The sequence below is a fragment of the Neophocaena asiaeorientalis genome, unplaced genomic scaffold (genome assembly GCF_003031525.2).
Source record: "Neophocaena asiaeorientalis asiaeorientalis breed wild unplaced genomic scaffold, Neophocaena_asiaeorientalis_V1.1 scaffold119, whole genome shotgun sequence".
Taxonomy (NCBI): Eukaryota; Metazoa; Chordata; class Mammalia; order Artiodactyla; family Phocoenidae; genus Neophocaena; species Neophocaena asiaeorientalis.
The window spans coordinates 3,391,621-3,399,873 of record NW_020175821.1 but is presented as its reverse complement, the minus strand read 5'-3'; the positions used below and the strand labels follow the sequence as shown (position 1 = coordinate 3,399,873).

Genomic DNA, 8,253 nt, shown 5'->3' with positions numbered 1-8,253 from the left:
ATGGCTAGAAGCCTGTAGGAGATGGAGGCTTGGGGAATGTGATTAGCGATGCCACCGAAAATCTTTCCAAATGCAGAGGAAGATGGCTGGGGTCATGGAGACTGCCCCGGTGTTGGGAGGGTGAAGCAGGAAAGCCTTGGGGAGAGAGGCTGGCTCCTCCCCCAGACGTAGCAAAGAGAGGCATCCAGCCTGACTGAGGCCAGAAGGGGACACACTGCAGCTGGGTGGACAGGATACAGCCACGGGCACCACGGAGTAGGGGCTTCCAGTGTGAGACAGGGGTGCAAACAGGACTTGTAGGACTGGATTCCAATACCAATACAGAAACAGGGCAGACTGCAGGCATGGCAGGATGGGGGTATGATGAAGTAGACTCATAACTGCTAATGCTCTGAGGGCATTTGCTGTGGGTCAGACACTGTTCTAAGTACTTTGCATGTTTTAAGAAGCTATAGAGCCAGGACTCCAACTCGGGGAGTCTGGCTAAAGCTTGTATTCTTTAACCACTACACTACATGAAATGTGAAAAGAGCAAAGGTTTTAGACCTACAAAGGGTGAGACCTCTGTTAACCCTTTACGCTAAGTGCCATATTTATGTTTTTACATTTTATTTATTGGCTGCGTTGGGTCTTCGTTGCTGCACGCAGGCTTTCTCTAGTTGCGGTGAGTGGGGGCTACTCCTCATTGTGGTGCGTGGGCTTCTCATTGCAGCGGCTTCTCTTGTTGCGGAGCACCGGCTCTAGGCGCACGGGCTTCAGTAGTTGTGGTACGCGGGCTCAAGAGCGCGTGGCACACGGGCTTAGTTGTTCCTGGCATGTGGGATCGTCCCAGACCAGGGCTTGAACCCGTGTCCCCCGCATTGGCAGGCCGATTCTTAATCACTGCACCACCAGGGAAGCCCTAAGTGCTATATTTTAAAAAGCAAAGGTAGGAACCACTCCAAGCCTGTGTGATCTTGAGCAGTTACTTAGACTCTTCAGGTCTCAGTGTCCTTATTCATTTGTAAATTTAAGAATAATATTAACCTAAAAGGGCTGTTGAAGATTAAAGAAAGAAATGCGTGTTAAGTGCCTGCCCAGGCCTTCTGTAAGACCCCTGGCTTTGGAAGACATGGCCCATTCCAGATCTGGGTTTCCTCATGGTCTCAGGAGTCTGCAGGTCTGAGTTCAAGGAATCACAGTGGGTACACTCCTGGATTTCCAGTCCATAGCCCCCTGGGTTCCTCAAAGGAGGGGTCCCCTTAACATACTCCTATTTTGATATCTGAGTGGACAAGTGTCTTGATAGCAGTGACCCCAAGGAAGCTGAGGTCCCAAGCGACCCACACCCAGATCATCACAGACGTTTCGCGTTTCTGGGAACCATCCTCCCCACTCCATTAATTTATTTATTCAGGTGCCATTTACCATTTACTATTCAGCTCATCAAACATTATTAGGCACCTACTATTTGCCAAGCATTACACCATGTTCTTGCGAGTAGTCACCCAGAAGAGCCCACACACTCTGGACCACATTTAATTTCCCTTTTCGTCTGCAGCCTGGGCCCGTGAATCTTGGAGCATGCTCAGTAAACAATAATAAACCTATTATGAGAAATAGGCTGTGAGAATGTAATGAGGATCTCCAAGTAAGGCCCAGGGAGGCAGACACTCCAAAGGCCTGGACCATGACACCCATCTGTGTCTCTGAGGCCAGAGTGCAAGGATCACAAACCTGAAGACCTTCAGGGGTCAGACACACATAAATGGTGGAAGAGGGCAAGGTGGAACCACGGCACACTGGAGCATGCCTGCCATGTAAAGATGGCATTTGCTACTTGGCACCAGCCTAACCGTTGCAAGTGGAAACATGGGCCAAAGGTAGCCAGATCTTCTGATTTTTCAAGAGAAACTGTAAATCTGGATTTTTCTTTTAAATTTCCAAACATTTCAGCATTGACTCCTAATTTTAGTCTTTTTTGAAAGCCCTGTGAGAAAAAAAGCTTGTCAAACAGAACTTGTCTGCCTGCTGAATTCTGCTCAAAGGTTGCCAAATTGGGACCCCTGAGTGGATCTGTTCAAGAGGAGAGGTAGAGGGCTATCCTGGAGCTAGGTTCTGAGGGACCTATAATGCCATCCTTCCTTGGATCCAAGGATATGCGAGACACACAGGAAACCATAAAGAGGAAGTTGAAGCCACAGTCCTGTCTTCCAGGGTTTATAGACTCATCACAGAGACCCAGGCAAAGCAGGAGATGGTCAGGAAGGCATAGCAGGAGGCAGTGTGGGACCCCTGGGAGTCCAGAACATCAGGGAGTGAGGTGGACCTAAGCTTTGGGAGACCCTCACCTGAGCTTCAGAAGACTTTCCCAGGAAGTCAGGCTTGAGTCTCTGAGGATGAGGATTCCGGAGACAGAGAGCCCAGGGAGCTCCAGGAACAAACAGGAATGGGTATGACCTGTGCTGGAGACCCCAAAGAAAAGCCCTGGAAAGTTTGCTTCCAAGTGTCTGGGAAAAGGCTAGAAAGTGCCGGGCGATCGTATGAGGCTTCACTGATACGTTCCCACCCTGTCCTACTCGACCTGGCAATACCAACAGTGGTCGTGGTCCAAAGGGGCAGACAGTGGGGCATGGCTGTCCAGGCTCATAGAAATCAGGGCTGTGGGCTGGGTTCAGGGGATCCAACCCTGACCTGAGAGTCAGACAAGCTGGGGTATAAGTCTCACCTGTGTGACTTGGGACAGGCATTAACCGTTCTAAGCCTCAGTTTCCTAACCTGTGAAATGGCAACAGTGATCATGCCTGCCTCCTGGGATTGGGATGAAGACGAAACCAGCTCTATATGGTTTTTAATCATCAATGTTCACTGCCTGAGAATTCCAGTCCCAAGTGGAGCAGAGAAAGAGCACCTGGAGGGCAAAGCTGGTCCCCCTGCTTGCCGACTTCTTTCTTGCCACTGCTCCAGGAAATGGCAGGACGGTTTAGAAGGGGCGAGGGAGGAGACGGAGGAATTGGACCCTCCCTATCCCTTCCCCGGGGAGAGAGAGAAGGTAGAACCCGTACTTGGCGGTGGGAGCCGCGCTGAGAGCGGACTCTTCCCCAAGGATAGACCCTTTCTGCCCAACCCACCTGGAAGGAAGGGCGGAGACCGGAGGTAAACCGTCCCTCCGAGAAGCCAACGTTGGGTGGAAACCAAGGGGCAACATGCCCCCTGCATGAGCTATACCCCTCTGCTCCCCCAACTCGCCTCCCCAGATCTCTGTCACGCCCAGATCTGACCAGGACCTTCCTTCCCCTTAAGAGCCTTCCGTGAGCGATACCTTGGGATGAAGCCCCATGGCAGGGCTTACAAGCCCGGGTGGCTCCAGTCCCGCTCCAGCCTCAACTCCCGACTCACCGCCTACTTCACAGCTCTGCGCTTTTGCTCAAGCCAGGACCCCTGCCCGGGGCGTCCTTAACTTTGCCCCTACCGATGGCAGGTCTGCGTGGAGAATGCCTGAGCCTTCATAAAGACTTTGCTCACTGCTTAGCCCTTTCTCGAACGTTCTCGCACCTCACCCCAGCTGCACACCAGGGGCAGACCTTGGCACCCCTCCTTTGGCTTCCTCAGCAGCCACTGCGTGTTCCTGTCAAGAAGTTATGTTTGTCAAGCTGTTTTCTGTCTACTTGTCCTTCTACCCCGAACACATCCCAGCCCCCGACTGGAAGCTTCTTGAGAGCAAAAAAAAAAAAAAAAACCCACAACAAAAAAACCCCAGTCTGGTTCCTCGTGGTAACCCAAGGGCTGGCCCTTTGGCCGGGGGTTATTCTGACCCCTCCAGAATCCCTCCGAGGATGGACAGCTGGGCGGGGGCAAGGGCGAGTGGGCGGCTGGATGGAAGAACTAGAGAGGCGGATGGGGCCGCTTTTGCAGAACCGGAGCGGGTGGGGGTGGGTGAGGTGAGTCCTCGACCTTCTGCAGCCGGCTCCCGCCGAACCCAGCCCCGCTCCCGCTCCCGGGGCCGGTGCCCACTGGGCCAGGTGATCTCGAACCTTCTCCCTCTCACACCCCAACAACAAACAACCCTCGCGCTCTCCCTCCGGAGAAAGGAGGTGGAGCCTGACCTCAGCCGGAGGCTGCAGCAGCTGCGGGAGGTGCGGGGGGAGGGCTCGCAGCTCCGGTCCTTGGGGGAGCCTCTCCTCCAGGGAGTGGCACGGGTGGGGGCCTTGGCGGGTTCCCAAGCGCCCGGGAAGCCCTCCGGCGGCAGCCTCGACCCTCCACGGGCGCAGGGAGGAGGGGCAGAAGGGGTGGCTTCATTGGAAGCCTGCTTCCGACTCTCCTTCTCGGTCTGGAGTGCCCTCGTAACCACCTCCCCCCTTCACACCCACCCTCCTCGTACCCTGCGGCCGCAAGGGCCGGGTAGGACTGAGGTGCCGCGTTAGCAGGAGGGCGAGGATGCAGCTCCGCCGGGCTCCCGGGAGCCGAGGTGTGCCCATCCCCCACCCTCTTGGCTGGGAGGGGGGTTGGAGGGCCCACGAGGGTGAGACGAACTCCGGGGACTCAACGACAAGGACAGGAAAGAGCCTGAAATGGGGTTTAGTCTTCAGTTGTTGGGGCCTTGGTGGAGGCAACTTGGGTAAGGGGCAGAGAGGGCACCCCAAGGGGAAGGCCTGAGGCCCTAAGAAGGGTGGGAGTTGTGAGAAGGAAGGAGAACGCAGAAACAGCTTTTTCGGGGGGCGGGGGGAGGCAGGCAGCCTGCAAAGACTTCCCCTGGCCAGCAATCTGGAGGCTAGCACTGGACAGATGGGGGTTTTGGACACCGCGCCATGGACATGTGTTCCCCAAGGTCTGAGTACATGTAGCCCCCCTTGTTCCCTCTTATGCAGAGACTGGGCCCACACAGGCTCCTGCCTCACCTTGACCTCCCCCTCATCCTAGAGGAAAGAGAGGTCCTGTTCCGTGCTGGGCGCTCAACAGCTGGCTCCTTGGCGGCAGGAGGGGGCTTTGCCCCTCCAGCTCAGTCACAGGGAGAGCACTTCTGCTTCCCCCATCCCTAGGGAAAGGGGCCCCAGCAGGTAAAGACCAAACAGACGGCTGCACTTGGATTTGCCTGGGGGCAAATAATTTCTGGAGATCCCTTTAAGCAGGGGGTTTCGATCCCTTTAAGAGGGAGTGGGTCAGATAAAAGGACTATAAAAGTCCAGCTTTCTTTATTCCCCAACACCCCCCTTCCTGCGACGGGGGAGGGGGGCAAGTGCTGCAGCCGCATTTAATTGGTGTCCTGGTATCCCTGCCCCAAGGCACCGTGACCTCCAGTTTGTCCAGTGGGGATGAGGGACCAGGTAGCTCAGTCAGTGATCTTGACACCTAGAGTTCACGCACTCTTGGGGGGGCGGGCAAGAGAACAGCTACCCCACTCCCAGGAAAGACAGGACCAGGGCGTGGAATGGAGGAAGGGGAAAGTGGTTACCGCCACCACCGCAAGGACTGCGCTGCCCCGCTGTGGTGCCCTGCCCTGTGCCAGGTGGCTGGACCCGAGGGCAGGCGGTCTGCAGGGACTGCGGCGGGCAGTGGGGGAGGTGCCTGGCGGCTGGACTGGAGATGACGGAGCAGCCAGTCTGTCCCGGCTGTCAGTCTGGTCGTACGTGGTGGGGGAGGGGTGTGCAGCGTGTTTTCTCTCAGCCCTGGATGTTTTCTCTCCGCATCTCTCTCTCTCTCTCTGCTCTCCCGTTCTGAGGCAGTTAACCCTTCCTGATGGGTCTGGAGGCGACTGGGTAGAGGGAGCCCCCTGCCTGGAGGCAGAGAAGGGGTGACTCTGGAGACCTGATGAATCCATTCCTCTCTCCAGATGAAGCAGCAAATCCTTTTCAGTGGGGGACCTCTGGGCTACTGGGTGTGCCAGGGTGAGGAAAGGTGAGGGGCCCCAGGCGTTGGCACAGCTGCCTTGGTGGAGTGGGGTGGGGGCAGCATTCATTCAGGAAAGGTTTAGAGGAAGAGGTGGAGCCCTTCCACACCTGGAATCGGCTCTGGACTGGAAAGGAAAGAAGCCCAGGTGAAGAGGTCCCTGGAAGTGGGGTGAAGAAGAGAGACCAAAAGGTCCCTTGGGGAACAGGCAGGGTGTGCAGCCCCTGGTCTCTTTATTGGCTCATTGACCGGCACTAACAAAATGGATGGGGAACAGAGGTAGATCAGTGGGCTGGCATAGGAGGAACATCAAGTGCCCTCAGCCAGCCTCTGTCTCCAAACCATAGTGAGAGCTTCTTGGGGCAAAGGAGACAGCCACCCACATGGGGGAGGCTCTGAGAGTAGAATTCCTCCAGCTGCTGGGCAGGCTGGGCAGGCTGGAATGGGCTCTCATGACCACTCTGCCTCCTCTCCAATCAATGTTCCCTTTTTTTCCTCCCACCAGGGCCCCAAATAAAGACAACTCTTTCCCCACTCCCCCAGCCTAGGGCCATTGGATCTTCACTCCTGGATGTTGGGGAGAAGTCCAGTCCTCCAACCTCACCCTGCAACCACTTCCTAGGCCGAGCACGGGCTTCCTGCCCTTTGGGTCTCCTTTTCCTGTGACTAGGTACATTTCTTTTTTGACCCTCTTGGCCTCAATCCCTGCCCATTAGTGGGCATGAAGCCAAGGTCACCATAGGCTGGGCTGCTGACAGGGGCCCCTTCCCCTCTTCTGCCTTGGCTCTAGTGTGCCAGATGGCATGGGTCAGCACCAGCAGCCACCTCTGCTGTTACCCTCTACCACCAGTCTCTTGATGAGGGGTGGGGGACATCAGCTCACGGGACAGACAGGTGGAGGGGGTATTTTGTGAGGTGGGGGTAGGGCTGGCCTGATGGTGGTGGGGTACTGCTAGGAATCTTTGTCCTGGGAGGCTCAGGGAGGGGAGAAATCCTTTAGTGTTTTTTTATAGGTTTGGGGATTTTGCTTTCCCTAAGAGTGGGAGGTGGGAGAAGTAGGGGCAGTTGTCTTAGGAGACCCTGGCCCTTTGAGAAGTTGCTGTGCCACAGTCTTAGTGTTCAGCTTCCATTCACACCCTCCTGGGTGGCCCTCTCCTTTAAACATGTCCCCCAACACAGCTAAGACTGTCTGGGCCCCACTGACAGCTCCAGAGGCAGATGGCAAACCGTCTTTTAGGGTTCTATTTCCCAGCCATAGGGGCTCACAGCCCTGATTTTCTTAAAGTGCTGAGTCTCAAGGTCTAGGAAAGGCTAGGCATTATGTGTGGTGCAGGAGGAGTCCCTCAGCCACACTCCAAGGCTGGGTTTCTCCTCTTGCCTAGGCAGCCCCAGCACTGGGGGTGCTTCTCTCTGCCAGAGGTGTTCCTCCACTCAGCCCCTCCCTGGGCTGCTCCCAGGCTCTGGTGACTTGACACTACCCTTTTTGCCGCTCCTCCTTTTACTTCCCAAAGCTCCCCTCCCCCGCCTGAATTGGGAATGAGGCTTTGTTCTAGGCTGGACTCAGCATTTCTCAAGAACCTACTATGTGCGCATCCAGTGCTTGTTGAAGTGAAGCCCTTTGCCGGCTCTGGCGATACAAGGTGCCGAAGACACAGCCCCTTCCCGCACCTCACAGGGACCTCCCACACCTCCGTGTGACCTCAGCCTGCTGTGCCCACCCACCCCGCTGACCCCGCGAGCGTGCTCGGGCTTGGAAAGGCACGTCTGTGGGTGTGAGACGGAGCCACAGCATTCGGTGACTAGGGGGAAGCCAGGTAAGTGTCCACACTTGGTCCCATCCTGGCTTGGGGACGCGAGAGGGGGAGTCCAGCCTGGGCTGTCAGGCTGCCCACCCCCTCCTCCCTCCCCCGGAAAGCTCTGATGTTCCCCGCGGTGGTGGAAGAGGGTGTGTGGGTGTCAAGGACTCACAGACCAGGCTCTGCTGTCGGCTGGAAATGGATGAGGGTTCCACACTCTGCTTCTGAGAAGGGTGAATTAGGAGCTGGAGTGGGGGGCGGTAGGTGAAGGGGAGAAAGAGGAAAAAGAGATGCGGGTGAGGGGTTACCGAGCCAGGACCGACCTTGCTTGAAAGGAAAGGAGACGTGGCAGGCAGGGAAGTCGGAAAGATGAGGCAAGGGCGGGAGGGGCTTCTCAGCAGTCGGGGCCCTTTCGTTGGAGTCTGGGGCCCTTTCTGCAGGAAAGGGGGGTTGTCCTCGCTTGATTTTCGGCTGGTCTTCCCGAAGCCTTGCCCTGGGGGCAGCAGCCGCTGGCGAGCGTGGGGGTGTTCCTTGGCTCGCAGTTCTCTCCACTGGGTGCTGGAGAGGAGAAGGGGGACGAGGGAGGGAGAGA

The 8,253-nt window shown here is 56.4% G+C and overlaps 1 protein-coding gene across 1 annotated transcript in view; it reads left to right on the top strand.

Annotated features, from left to right (window-relative positions):
- Positions 1-7,657: 7,657 nt before the first annotated feature.
- The window catches only part of BAHD1 (bromo adjacent homology domain containing 1), a 23,089-nt gene continuing 22,493 nt past the window's right edge, over positions 7,658-8,253 (top strand). The window contains exon 1 of the mRNA XM_024732489.1: positions 7,658-7,679. The gene's annotated coding sequence lies outside the window, so the exon portion shown is untranslated. The remainder of the gene's footprint in view (positions 7,680-8,253) is intronic.